The 13,218-nt window shown below is 39.2% G+C and overlaps 1 protein-coding gene and 1 non-coding gene across 4 annotated transcripts in view; one reads left to right on the forward strand and one right to left on the reverse strand.

Annotated features, from left to right (window-relative positions):
* Positions 1–13,218, reverse strand: part of TENM3 (teneurin transmembrane protein 3) — a 2,090,952-nt gene that overhangs the window by 1,249,406 nt on the left and 828,328 nt on the right. The gene's annotated exons all lie outside the window — the stretch shown is intronic.
* TRNAD-AUC (transfer RNA aspartic acid (anticodon AUC)) lies at positions 7,234–7,306 on the forward strand. Its single transcript has one exon. It is a non-coding gene; the product is annotated as a tRNA-Asp (tRNA).

The raw sequence follows: 13,218 nt of genomic DNA on the forward strand, positions 1-13,218 counted from the left end.
TGGCTGGTATGTGAACAAAAATCTTATTTGGAAGGAATTTCAAGAAACTGGCTCAAGAAATGCTTGCAAATATCAAATATTGATCCATAGCTCCCAGATCAAAATGTACAGTGCATTTCTAAACTTTTGAAATTCATCAGTGGTCTTTACATATATTGGACAATTAATTAATGGACATTCTACTTATAGTTTGATTATCATTGCTGGGCTATAGCTTGAAATCATTAAAATTAAAATATTGAAGAAGAAACACTATGGGCAATTTTCAGAGAAATTTTTGCCTCTCACATGTGATTATTTAAGACAATATTCAGATAACAATTTTCTTTTTCTAATCCAAAGCAGCTTATATGAACGGATTCCGTCTATCCTACGGACGATATACAGATTTTGGTCAATTCTAGCCATGTGGATTAATCCCACGGTGATATTAAGTTTCTTATCGAAGAACTATTATTAAGACTGAGAACGAAAAGCATAAAGTAGAAAACTGCATATATGGACATGGGTGTAAAGATGGATTGTGCCTTTCTTTAGGATTCTCTCCATTGAATTCTAAGTATTCAAAAGAAAATATTGAACTTCTGTAAAGACACTAATGTTTATAAAGGTCAAAGAAAACAAACATCAATACATTGTCCCGATTACTGAAAATTTCTGCTATGACAGATGCAAACTTAGAAAACTTGCTATATAACTAAATGTTAAAACATGTGACTACATTTATAATAAAGCATCCTAAAAAAATTTTTATTAAGGAAAATAGATGAAATTATTGCTAATTTTATTCTATAAAAGCTTAATGTTCTAAAACATGTTTGATTTTATTTTAGTTGATGATTACTTTGCAAATATTCATCCATTCTTGAATATTGGGAAATTCCACTGAGATAAATTTTAGACAAAGACATTGCCATGGAAAGAAGTTAGAATTAGACAAAAATTGAGAAAAACTGCACAATTTGGAGAGAAGAAACACTACTAAATTAAAAAAAAAAGTCTTCCATACTCTATATCCCTAAATTTATATTTACAATATCATAAATCTGATTCTAAGCAAATTTTAAAAACAATTTCCCTTTAATGTCATCCATATAATGAATAATAAATATTCTAGTAATTGCACTATTAAGGATCTTAGCCACAATACTAATTATGAGGTTATTAATCTTGAGGGCAGCATCTATGTATTTCTACCAAGATGGGGGGGGTGATATGTGGTAAATTGCTTTGGCTTCTTTTTAAAAGATAAGCTCTTGAGATAATGACAGTAGTTCATTAATCTTTGATTCCACGAAGTCTGACTCATAAGACCTGCTTATATGTATTTCTTGAATAAATGAGTGAAGGAATGAAGGAAGAGAAAAGGGTACGGAAAGGAAGGGAGAGAAATGAGTGAGGGATTAAGTAGGGAATCCAAATTGATGAGGATCAGGTAAATTCTGTGAACCACTGACACGTGAGATGATTTGAACAAAGATTCCAGTGGTCAGAATGGTTTCCTTTTCTTTTTTTTTTTTTTAAACACTCACTTTTACCTAAAGGAAAAACAAACAAAAATTCCACTACCTCTAAATAGTCAGCTCCATCAGTGATCATGTAAGAAGCCCTATTCTTCTGAACATTCTGTAGAGTATCTTAGACTGAACATTTTTCATACACATAAACTGTATTTCCCATGACCATTATCGTCTTTGAGTACATTATGTATTTCTGAGGATCAATAAATAATGAAGAATAACAATAACAACAACATCCACAAAGCCCCCAGGGGATGAAGGTTTGCGCAAACAGATGGTTCCGTCGTTGTGCCCTGAAAGCAAGCCTTCTTGCTGTCTACAGAGCCGCTAACAGCAGTAAATCCCTAAGCAATTGGCCTTCCATCAAAGACGGTCTGGATCCGGTCTCAGGGAGTTCACAAGGAGGGACATTTGGGGATGGCGTCTCAGTTGATCGCTCCCATAATGGGGCAATTATAGTCAGAGAGGTTGTCTGTGATGTAACCCAAGCCCTTATTTCTACACAGCTGTGCAGACCATCAACTCAAATTGTACCAAGAAGTCAACTGGGGGCCTATTCAGAATATGGGATATTTATTGGCTGAGGAAGAGGAAAGTCTATTTGTGCAACCACAGTGGAATTTATCTTTGTCGGCTCTAGGCACAGGCGTTGGGGCCTGTGCAAACAGCGGCACCCCTCCTAACAAGCAGGCTGCTCTGGGCTCTCCTCTGACCCGACTCTGCTGGGCCCTGCTTGTCACTCCTGTCCTGGACCAGCCTGCTCTAGAGCTTCCCTTTGTCCATTCTCTGACCCATAGGCTAGCATGCGCAAGCCTTTCAACTTCTGTGACTGCCCAGATGGATTTTTCAGAATGTTGATGTTTAATCAATATGTAAGGATAAAAGGATGCAAGTAGCAGTGAAGGCCCAGCTGACGTTAGATGGCATGATTTTTTAATAAGTGTTTTTTTCTGACTTTCCTCGATAACCTTTGGACACTTGGGAGGAAAAGAGAGATTTGGTAATGGGATTTCCCTGGTGCCAGGAATTGGCATATTGAGCGAGCCAGTGAGGCAAAAGGCAAAAGGTTTAGGGTGGTGTTTAATGCCTGACTGTGAAGCCTGCCCACAGGCCCCAGACTGTGGAAGGGCAACAAGGGTAGGCAGGCAGGGCAAAAATGATGTTGTGCCAGCAGATGAAGGCCCAGATAAAGAAAGGCTACCATGAAGACGAAGATCGGGCTTGTGGGTGGGGCGCTGAGAGGTGGAGGCACAGAGAGTCGCAATTAGAGAGGGAAAAACCAAACCTTGAATTCTGCAAGTTATCTGGACTATGACTGGTGAGCAGGTCTACAGTCTCCTGCCTCCCTACTCCTCTGATCCACAATAAACAGTAGCCATGGGTCCCAGGCAGTGAGGCTGGATGCTACAGGGAGCAAGGAACTTTCCCTTTACCTGCTTCTGCTGGAAGGGCCGTGGGGGACAAACAGAAGAGAAAAGCCAGGATTTCGGAATGTAAAGAAGAAAGAAAGAATCCACAAGAATGGGTTTTCAAAAAAAAAAGTACATATATTGTTAAATGTGTGCAATTATTTGCTTGAAACCAAACTGAGCATTACTTTCTTAGAAGTCATAGGGTAATCTACAAACGTTAATGCCTTTTTTATTTCTGAAGGAAAAATATCCAAGTCTTTTTAAAAAAAAGAGGCTATGTAGGGAGAGCAGAAGAGAGAGAGAGAATAAGAGAAAGAGAGAGAGAGAGAAACAGAGATGAGTTCAATAAGTTGGAGGGCAAAAAAAGGAAGAATAATCTGGAGAGTAGATATGTGATGGGACAGAAAGACTTGGCCCTTCGAGTGCTGGGATATGTCCCTGGTGGTATCAACACAGCTTACTACTGTGGGTGTGAGACGCCTTAAATAGTCTGGAGTCCGTATAGAGTTTTGGGTCAATGAAGACGTGAATGTCTGCAGCATGAGGGGATTTGTAATGAATGGGGTCTCCATGGAGAGAGTGGAAATGAAATTGCAAGGTTCTAAGTGGCACACAATGAGAAGGGCAGCACAGAGGAATGGAGAGGCTGGAGTGGAAGGTAGAAATGACCAAGAAATTGAGAGATCAGCTTTCTCACCTCCTAATTTCTCATGGTGGCTGCAGCTAAGACAGATAATGGGATTCCTGAAAGACCAGATGTGGAAGCCCAACCAGTGTTCTCTGGAGTGGCCGATTTCAAGGGGAAGCTGAGCTTAGAATGGGGGGCCTGGGAGCAGAAGAATGTGTTTTATCTTTGCTTTATCCTACTTGCTTAAGTCTCCGGAATCCTTCTAATCTCAGTGGTTCTTTTTTCTCCTAATCTATCCCAACTTACAAAAACATTTTTGCAGGATTTTATAGTTATTTTCTACTTAGTACGCTTAATGGAAATGAGAACTTTAATAAAAAATAATGATGTATTTAGTAGCAGTAGAAGTTAAATGGGTATGATAAATGCTTTCAAATAACCTAAATCATATCAACAAATTAGGGCTCTATAGAAAGATGGTAAACGGATTTCTCAGTTAATTATTGATATCCAAAGAAGCAAATGAACACAATCTAACAACAACAAAACATTATAATGGAAACATTTATTTCTAAAGTTAATTGAACCCTTATTTGAATAAACTAGTTAACCCAGACACATGTGCTGGGTATTGACTCCAGCTGCCTCATATCTACCTTTGTTATTGGAACTGACCATACGATTAAGGTAAGACTTTTTTCAAATAATTGATGTGCACAGTAAAGAAAAGCACATTTTGAGGCATTTCATATAGGTATAATACCTTGCTGTTTCTCAGACACTTCAAATACAATATATGAAAACCAAAATGATAATAAATGGAAAACCCTGGGATTATTTTATTAATCTAAAAGAACTTAGAACTTAAGTTCACTCCCTTATTTTCACTGGTGAGAAAATTTGGAATAGAATGAGGGTGAACTACCAACTACCATGAAGTTGGCTGAATCCATATGGCTGAAATCTGGGTTTCCTGGCCCCACAGAGTTACCTCCATTTTGCTATTTATACAAAGTGGATGTACAAGCAATTTATGTCCTCTGACCTTATCAAGGTGACAACAAAACATATTTGATAAGACAAAGCGCATTAGTAGGGAACTGTAACTTTTTTTCTGAGAAGTGATCAGTTACTCTTTTGTAATTCACATTTCCACTCAGAATGTAAAAGAAAGAAGCATTGATCTGCTGTCCGTGACTTTCTTAGGTTTCAGACATTCAATAAGGCACTGATAGTGTGAAAACATTATTCACTTAAACTAGGGAGTCAATTTCAATCTTAATTCTTAAAAAAAAAAGAAGTTCATAAAATAGGAGGGATCAATTCTAAGCTTATATTTAATCACAAATAAGCTGACATTTCTGGAGCAATAGTAAACACAATTATTAGTACTTCTAATTTGAACTGAAATTTAAGGGCTAATCTAATCACTGCTTATTGAAATTTTCTAACACTCACCCACAGACAGTGGGGCATGTTCACGGAGCATCAGTGATGATGCTAATTTCTTTAATCACTGAAAAGACATGGCGTCCATTCCTAACACTCAACAAGGATGAAAAAAGCTAAAGAACAGCTCTGTGATTAAATTACTCCCTTAAAATAAAGGTGGATTTTGTCTTTATTATCTTTTATCATTACAGAATGGCTTATTCATGTTGATATGTAGTAAACACTCAATCTCTCCTGAAAGAAATCCTGCGTCCATGGGCTAATATATGCATTATAGTTGGAAAAAAGAAAAATCTGACCAGGTAAGAACTGAGTTCACAAGAATATATCCTCTTTGTAAGGATCAACATTATTCATATAGAGGTGTCATTTCATCCAGTTTATAAATATGCTGCATAATTCCAAATCATTGATTATGTACATGTTTCTTTTTCATATACCCAAGTACTAATGTGCTGACAGAGTGTGTACCTAAAAAAGAGCAAAACCAAGAACATCTGGATTTTGAAATGGTCTGGAAACAGAACACAAGTATCTACATTTCTACAAATCCCTGATGCTGCTTTAACTGGGCTCATCCATCTCCAGTTCTAATAATGTTGTGTTAATTGTGTTGTAAGATTAATGTTATTAAATAAGCTCACCTGTTTGATATTTATTTGTATTGCATAAAAGGAACAGAAACATAATTACAGATTTAGACAAAAAATTTGCCAAAAAAATAAAATGCTCTAAATTCAAACAAACACGAGGATGCTAAGGCATTAAGTGCAACCTTCGTATCTAATTCATCAGAAAGTTCTTCCATGGTTTTTTTTCCAAAAAAAAGGTCCCACAGCCAACTACACCTTACTCTTGAAATGAAGCAGGGCTCTGTGGGGCCCTCCTGGGTACAAAAGCCTGTCCCCCATTTCCTGTTTGTAGGAAAAAGACTTCTAGCCTTCCAGACCTTCCCTGAGTTTCAAAGGGCAGATTCACACAGTTACTAATTAGGGAAGTGAGGGAATGCAGAAAAAAAAGGAAGATGGCGAAACAACAGTAGTGCAGAGATGGGGCAGGGTCCTGGCTCCTCCTCAAGAAATATACGGAGCTATCTGACACTGATCTGATCTCAGAGTTCTTCTAAAGAAACCGAGGCCCCTGCCCAGGTGGAAGATAGTAACTTCATGCTGAGCACAAGCCCTGTCCCCAGACTGGTTGGAACCAGAAGGCTGATGGTTGAGATTCCCCGAGCACCACCCTGTCACCTCACAACAACCAATCAGAAGAAAGTCCCTCAGACTGCAGCCCTCCCCCCAACATTTGGCCCATAAAAACTCTTCCACCCAAAACCATCAGGGAGTTCGGGCTTTCTGAGCACAAACTGCTTGTTCTCTTTGCTTAGCTCTGAAATAAACCCATAAACCTTTCTCTGCCCCAATTTCCGATGTTTCGATTTGCTCGGCCAACCTGTGCGTGGGGCACAGAGTCTGGTGTTGGACAGCACGACCTCCACCACCCCCACCCCAGCTCAAACCACCACCGTCTTTCACTCAGACTACTGTCAGAACTTCTTGTGTCTACCTTTGCCTCAACAGCCATTCTCCACGTAGCAGAAGGGGTAGGAGCTGACTCATCCTTCCTTGTGCATACAGATTGCTATATTATCCCTGTAATCAGGGATTTTTCAAGCCGGTTGCTAATCACATGCAATTAATTTATAGTAAAAACAAAACTACCCCAAACTCGTCACTTCATTAGTGCAGCAGTATGTTCTTCTATCATCTAAGCTCTTAAGATTATTTATATTTACTCCATCTGCATGGTGTTAACCACTTATAATGGTGGGCTCGTCTGCGCTCCCAACTCAACGTCCAGCGATAGCGCAGTGACAGCTTAAATTCAGCCGTGATGAGAGAATTTACACCCTAGAAGTCGGTAAATGCTATTCAAATCAGGACTTGACTTACTGTTTTGTTGATCATCTAGACTGAGCAAAACTAATGGAGAAGCTATTAATAATGCAGATTATGCTAAAAGGGTGTTGAGCCTTACATTTAAAATAACAAATAAAAAAATGAGGAATTAGTCTTCCAATATTTGGAAACCATTATCTGTTTCAGCAATGAAGTGGCCCACATAATTGATGAAAAAGTAAAGCTTCAACATGCATTTTTGTTATATCAGTTTCATCTGCCTCATTACCGTGAATAAAAATATCAATCAACATTCACATGGAGGAGGAGGGTATGGCTCAGCGGTAGAGCGCGTGCTTATCATGTACTAGGTCCTGGGTTCAATCCCCAGTGCCTCCATTAAAACAAACAAGCAAGCAAACGAACAAACAGAAACTAGTAATAAATAAATAGACCTAATGATTTCCCCTCCGTCCAAAAAAAGAAAAAAGAAATCACGTCAGCATGACTTTTTTTTGAGCATCAATCACATTCCCAGAATGTAGCAAGTGCTCAAAACACATCTCTTGGGCGAATTTATTAACATAGGCTGAAATTTTCTCAATTGTTTTCCTTTCTTCTCTCCCTTCCTTGTTTCCCTTCTGAGTCCAATTGTGTGGATTACCATTGCAACATAGGAACCAGGGTCAATCCTATTTGTACAAATGCCTAAATCACTAAACACACCTGGCCAGCTTCTTTTTTTTTTTTTTAACATTTTTATTGATTTATAATCATTTTACAATGTTGTGTCAAATTCCAGTGTTCAGCACAATTTTTCAGTCATACATGGACATATACACACTCATTGTCACATTTTTTTCTCTGTGAGCTTCTTAAAGTCTTTTTTCATCTACTGTTTCTGCATTTCCTGCACAAAAACACCACTGCCCACCAATCGTCACCTCAGGGCATTTCTAGAAACTCAACGGAGAATTTTACTATGAAAGTTGAAGATGAAACTGTAAACAACATTCTCTCTTTCTGGAGCGACTGCAACCTAAGAAATTTGGGAGAACCTTCAAAATACAATGTTTGCATTTCTTTTTTAACACTTAAAATTCACAACAGAAAGTCTGTTGTGCAGGAGATTACTGTTAAATGGTGAATGCCAATTAAAGTTTAATGGTTAATCTTCACTAAGTAAGAAGTGTTTTGCACTTCTTATCTGCCACATCATTAACAAAAAACGATTAGTTAACTGGCTAAACAGATTAAATACAGACTTTCAAGTTTATGGGAAATGACTAGGCCTTAACTTTAATAGTATGGAATATTCTTTTATTTAAATTTTATGACTCCTCACCCGGTTTCATTTAAAATGTCAAAACTGTAATGGTAGTGATATTCATTGCATAATAGTGTTTGAAATATATGCAGTTAAAGGGGTTCTAATAATAATACTACAAATTACATGCTTATTTTTCCAGATCGTACCTAATAGACTGTAATATCATTTTCAGTCACAGTTCACCCAGAGTTAAATTTAAAGCATGATATTAAGTTGAGGTTCCTTCACATCTAATTAGACATCAGAAACAAATGTGGCCAGGTCTGCATTCTGTTAAATATATGCAAATAATCCCTCAGAGGTAAGGGAACCATTTAACAACAGTAAAGGTAAAAGTAACCCCCTCTAAAGCTACACAGTAAATTACAGCAGACATACCTTCAGCATCGCACAATGTGACGTCTCAGTTGCTGTAGCACACACTGGAGCATAAATTGTACCCAGCTTGTCTCACAAGGCAAAATATTCAGGACAAACACAGAATATTTTATGCTGAGCAGCCTAACTTCTGCAAATTATGCCAGCCAGGGAGGCAGTTCAACAAAGCACCTATCATTGGGGTATGGATGGCACCACTGCAAATCTTGGCAGAGTCATTTATTTTCAGGAGCAGTAGGGAAACATTAGAAAGAATGCATTTTGTTCATTCTTTGGAAATTCATATAAATAAGTCTTAGTTACAGACAGTATGTTAGAGGGTAAGAACTTCTATTATTATTTTTTTCCTGAGCCCATCTTCACTAATGGTTTTGCTGTATTCATTCTCAGAAATGGATGGGGGAAAAGATTTCCCTGAAGTTCCATCACCTAAGATCACAGTCAGATTTTTCTTTACTTCTGCTTTTTATCATCTTGGTAAAAAATGAAACTGGGAAGTAAAGATGACTTTATGACTTTTGCCAGCCTGCCACATAGTTTGGCGTGCACACTGTAGTCTTCCAGACAAAGCCTTTCAATTGGCTCTCCATGGCTCTCCAATCAAATTCTTTCCCTGTCTTTTATCACCCTCCTGCCTTATTTAGAAAAAGAAAGCGTTTGGGGGCCAAGCATACAGCATTTCTTGAAAATGCTTGTCTTAAATGTTCCTGTAGTAATGCAACACACACACACACACACACTCACACACACACACACACACACAAAACGATTCTTTCTCTTAACCCCCGTGTGTTATAGATAAGGAAATCACTGTAATATGTACCTGATACATACGTTTTTGGTAAATAAAAAACTTACTACCTCCACCTGACATATTAGGTAAGACCTACTGAAAACAGAACGTTGGGTTTTGTTTATAAGCTGCAAACGCAGTTACAGAAACGCAAGGAGCCTCAATGGCGGCCATCCAGCCTTCTGGTGCCGAGTCTTGAATGATGGTATCAGCATTTCGCTCTTCTAGGGAATCAGTCACTTGCTGAGGAACTCCTTTCTAGATGCGCGGTCTTAAAGTGCGTCAAGAAAGGTTTGGACATTCCAAACGACCAAGATTTCTTTACAGTTGAGGACCGAAAACTTGTATTTCTTGCTATTTCTCTAGCAATATGCACCCAGCAGGGCAAATTCTGCCCAAAGAATACCCCGGATTCTTCATTTCTTTTGTGCTTGGCATAGTGACAGACAGGCCCAGGATTAAAAGTAATGTTGGGCACAGGAGGGCCAGCATATTGCCTCTGTTGACCTTGGTTTTTGTTGACTAGGAATTTGATACCTTAGAGAGGAAAAAGCTCCTACCACAGCTACAGCTAGCTTAGCTGGAGAGAGAATTTCGCTACAAAAATTGATAGTAATTCCAATTGTAATCTGTATTAATTTAGGGATCATCTTTACCATCTATCATAGTATCTAAGAGAAAAAATGAAAGCTAAATTTGTATTTTGCCCACTGAACTGACCAAAGGAACTGCATGAAAGAAAAAAAATGTAAATTATACCTCAATAATTTAAAACAAAAAGTCTAATTACTGGTATTACTCATCAGTAAAGAATTCCATGCTAATAATGATTTGGGAAAAGAGTCTTCCATCAAGTGCAACAGAACTTTCCAAATCAGTTCTGCTTCCATTGGGTCCTGATTTTTGCTTTAGAACAACCAACGTGACAAATGAATTCATTTTAGGATTTATATTTCTCCTGGAATATTACTGCTGGGTAGATGTAGGAAATAAAAGTGCTATGGGTAAGATTTAAAGAGAGAGCTACCCTTGCAAAAAAACGTTTCATTCTGCATATGTAAGCACTTTCAACTTGCTAGCATTTTGGCACATCATCATTTCTCCAGAAGAACAAGGCTACTAACACTAACATTTGCTCTAACACCTGATGAGCTGGACATGTGGGGAGCCTTAGGAACTGTTTACGATTCTGAGATAATATACGGAGGCCTGCGTATAAAAGAAACAGTGAAAAAGGAATGACTGTTTCCTAGTGAGCAGGATGAGTAAAGCAGAAAAGAGTCTGAAGAAGAGTTACCATAATGGCCCAAACTGCACCTGAACAATCCATTCTGTGTAACAGACCTGAATAAATATGCAGTGTTTTTCCCAAGGAAAAGGTAGTGTTTTCCAAAGATGTTCATAAGAACTGAGAGACGATTTTGTGGATAATGTGGTATTGCTTAAATTTAACGTATTGGTCAGAATACTAAAATAGTGAATTCTGCAATATTCAAACAGTGTAAAAATAACAGCCCCTCACCCCCATTCCCATTCCAGCCCCACCAGTAACTGGCCACCCAGTATGACTTAGCCTCAAGGAGACAAAGAGTATGACCTGGAGCAGGTCCCGTTATGTCTCTGCATCTGTTTCTTTATTTTAAAAGAGAAAAAGCCCAGATAAGGGCTTCTTCTGTTTTAACACTTGATTATTTCCGTAGGTAAGGGATCAGTAATTCAAGAAACTCTGGACTTAAATCAGTAATCGGCTCAAAAGTCAGAGGATTCTGGGCCACAGTCATGTGGCCTCTTTAGATAACAAATGTATTAAAGAATTATAAAAGAGACTTCTACAAATTGCTTAGAAATAAAAAAAAAGGATCAAATGTGAAAACAAAGAGCTGTTATTGTTGAAAAGAGCTGCTCTCTCTTTTTTTTTTTTTAACATTGCCTTTGTATTCATCTCTTGATTGCATGCCAGCGATCAGCATCAAGGGAGGTGGAGATCCACTCCACTGTAATTCCCAAACCATGCTTTAGACTAGGGTTGCAACGCTTCTCTTTGCAAAATCTTTCTCTGAGCAGATAGCACATGGAACAATGGATTGATTTTAAGTCGGGCTCTTTCTTTTCCAGGGCTCTCCCTCTGGCGGAGCCTCCAAAAAGCCCGGGGGAGGGGGTGGGGGAAGGGATGACAAGTGGGGAGCTCACACCTTTCATAATGGCTTGTGAACAATCAAGAGCTGATGGTATTAGTGAAAGGTTATTATTTGAATTAATCATACAAGTTTAAAACAACTTGGCATTTCAAAATGTTTCTAGGTAGGCGTAGTTTCCAAACTGCAACTGCCAGGGAGTGTAATACTTAGCACATTGGGAGGGGGGTGAGTTGGCCTGTGTGGAGGGGAGGCAACGGGACTGTCTGGGGGCTGCTGCTGGCATCCTTTACGGGAGACCTAACAGGGCCCCAGAGGGATGTGAGGGATCCCTTCCTCTTCGTGATTTGAGGAGATCGGAAAGGAGGGAGGGAAGAGACAAGAGCAGCTGGGGAAAGAGGAGAGGGAAGAGAGCAGGGCGGTGAGAAGAGAGGCGGACCTGAGACCTGCCTGTAGCTCCATGCTGCCTGGTGATCCCAGCAAATCACTGCCTCTCCTCTTTGCTTTGGGTCTCCCATCTGCAGTAGAATCGGATTTGCTGCATGGAAGTGCTGAGGGAATCCCATGAGGTAGCGCCTGTGACCATGAAGGAGCAATTCAGTAATGCCAAAGAGTTCGAGAAAGAAGACCACAGTGGGTAGAGTGAGTAAAAGATACACGGGGCCTGGTCTCTCTTTGAGGCTGAGGAGTGCTTTAACCTAACACACGCTAACTGAGGACCTACTGGGAACCAGGCTCTGGTCTAACCTAAATGCCAGCCAAGGTCTAGGGAATAAACGATGGATAAGACATGGTCTCTGACATTTAGGACCTTAGAGTCTGTGGGAGAGGCAGATACTTAAAACATGCTGATAAATTATGGAAACTGATACAATCGTCTGCAGAAGTTAACGTAGAGGCACCCAGGACAGCTCTGGCTGGTCCTGGGGGTTTCCGCTTGAGCTGAGCCTTTCAGCCCATGTTTGCAGAGACTGATGGTCTTAGCAGCAGAGGAAGCAGCAAGACCGCAGGCTCAGCGAGGGCATGGGAGAGCACTGTGTGCTTCACTGCCACTAATGCGTGATCAAATGCGAATTCCATGCAGACCTGGTAACCAGTGGGTCGGGGATGCATCACCACGACTAGAAATGTGTGCGCTGAAATGTGGGTTTGTGTGTTTTGGTCCCCAAACTAAGTAAGTTGGAGAATTAAAAGTCTACTTCAGATGCACTTAATTAGGCAGGGATATTAATGACAGGGAGGATAGTTATTTTGTGGTTCATGCACTTAATGACAAAATTTCCAGACAGAAGCATAATTGCGTTAATGACTTTTTTGTACATACTTCTTGATTTCAGTGTTTTTGGTAAAGGTACATTAATGGCACCAGGCCTCCAGTTATTGTCTGATAAGTCCATGAATCAAAAAACAAAAAGTAATGGTAGTTTAATGGTCCTGTATTTTAGAGTCGGTGGAGTCATTTATTGTTGTGAAGTAATTTACAGTTTCTTAGAACATTTTAGTATGAAATAACTCTAAGAGAACAATATTAAAATATATGTTAACTTCAGTTGTTTGGAAAGGGACTGGAAGGGAATGAATTTATGGAAGGTTTAAAACAACTGTCCATTTTGGGGGCATCACGTATTTAAGGACAAATCATTTCTAGAACGTTATTAACTGCGTATGTCTACAT

This window comes from Camelus dromedarius, chromosome 22, assembly GCF_036321535.1.
Source record: "Camelus dromedarius isolate mCamDro1 chromosome 22, mCamDro1.pat, whole genome shotgun sequence".
Lineage (NCBI taxonomy): Eukaryota > Metazoa > Chordata > Mammalia > Artiodactyla > Camelidae > Camelus > Camelus dromedarius.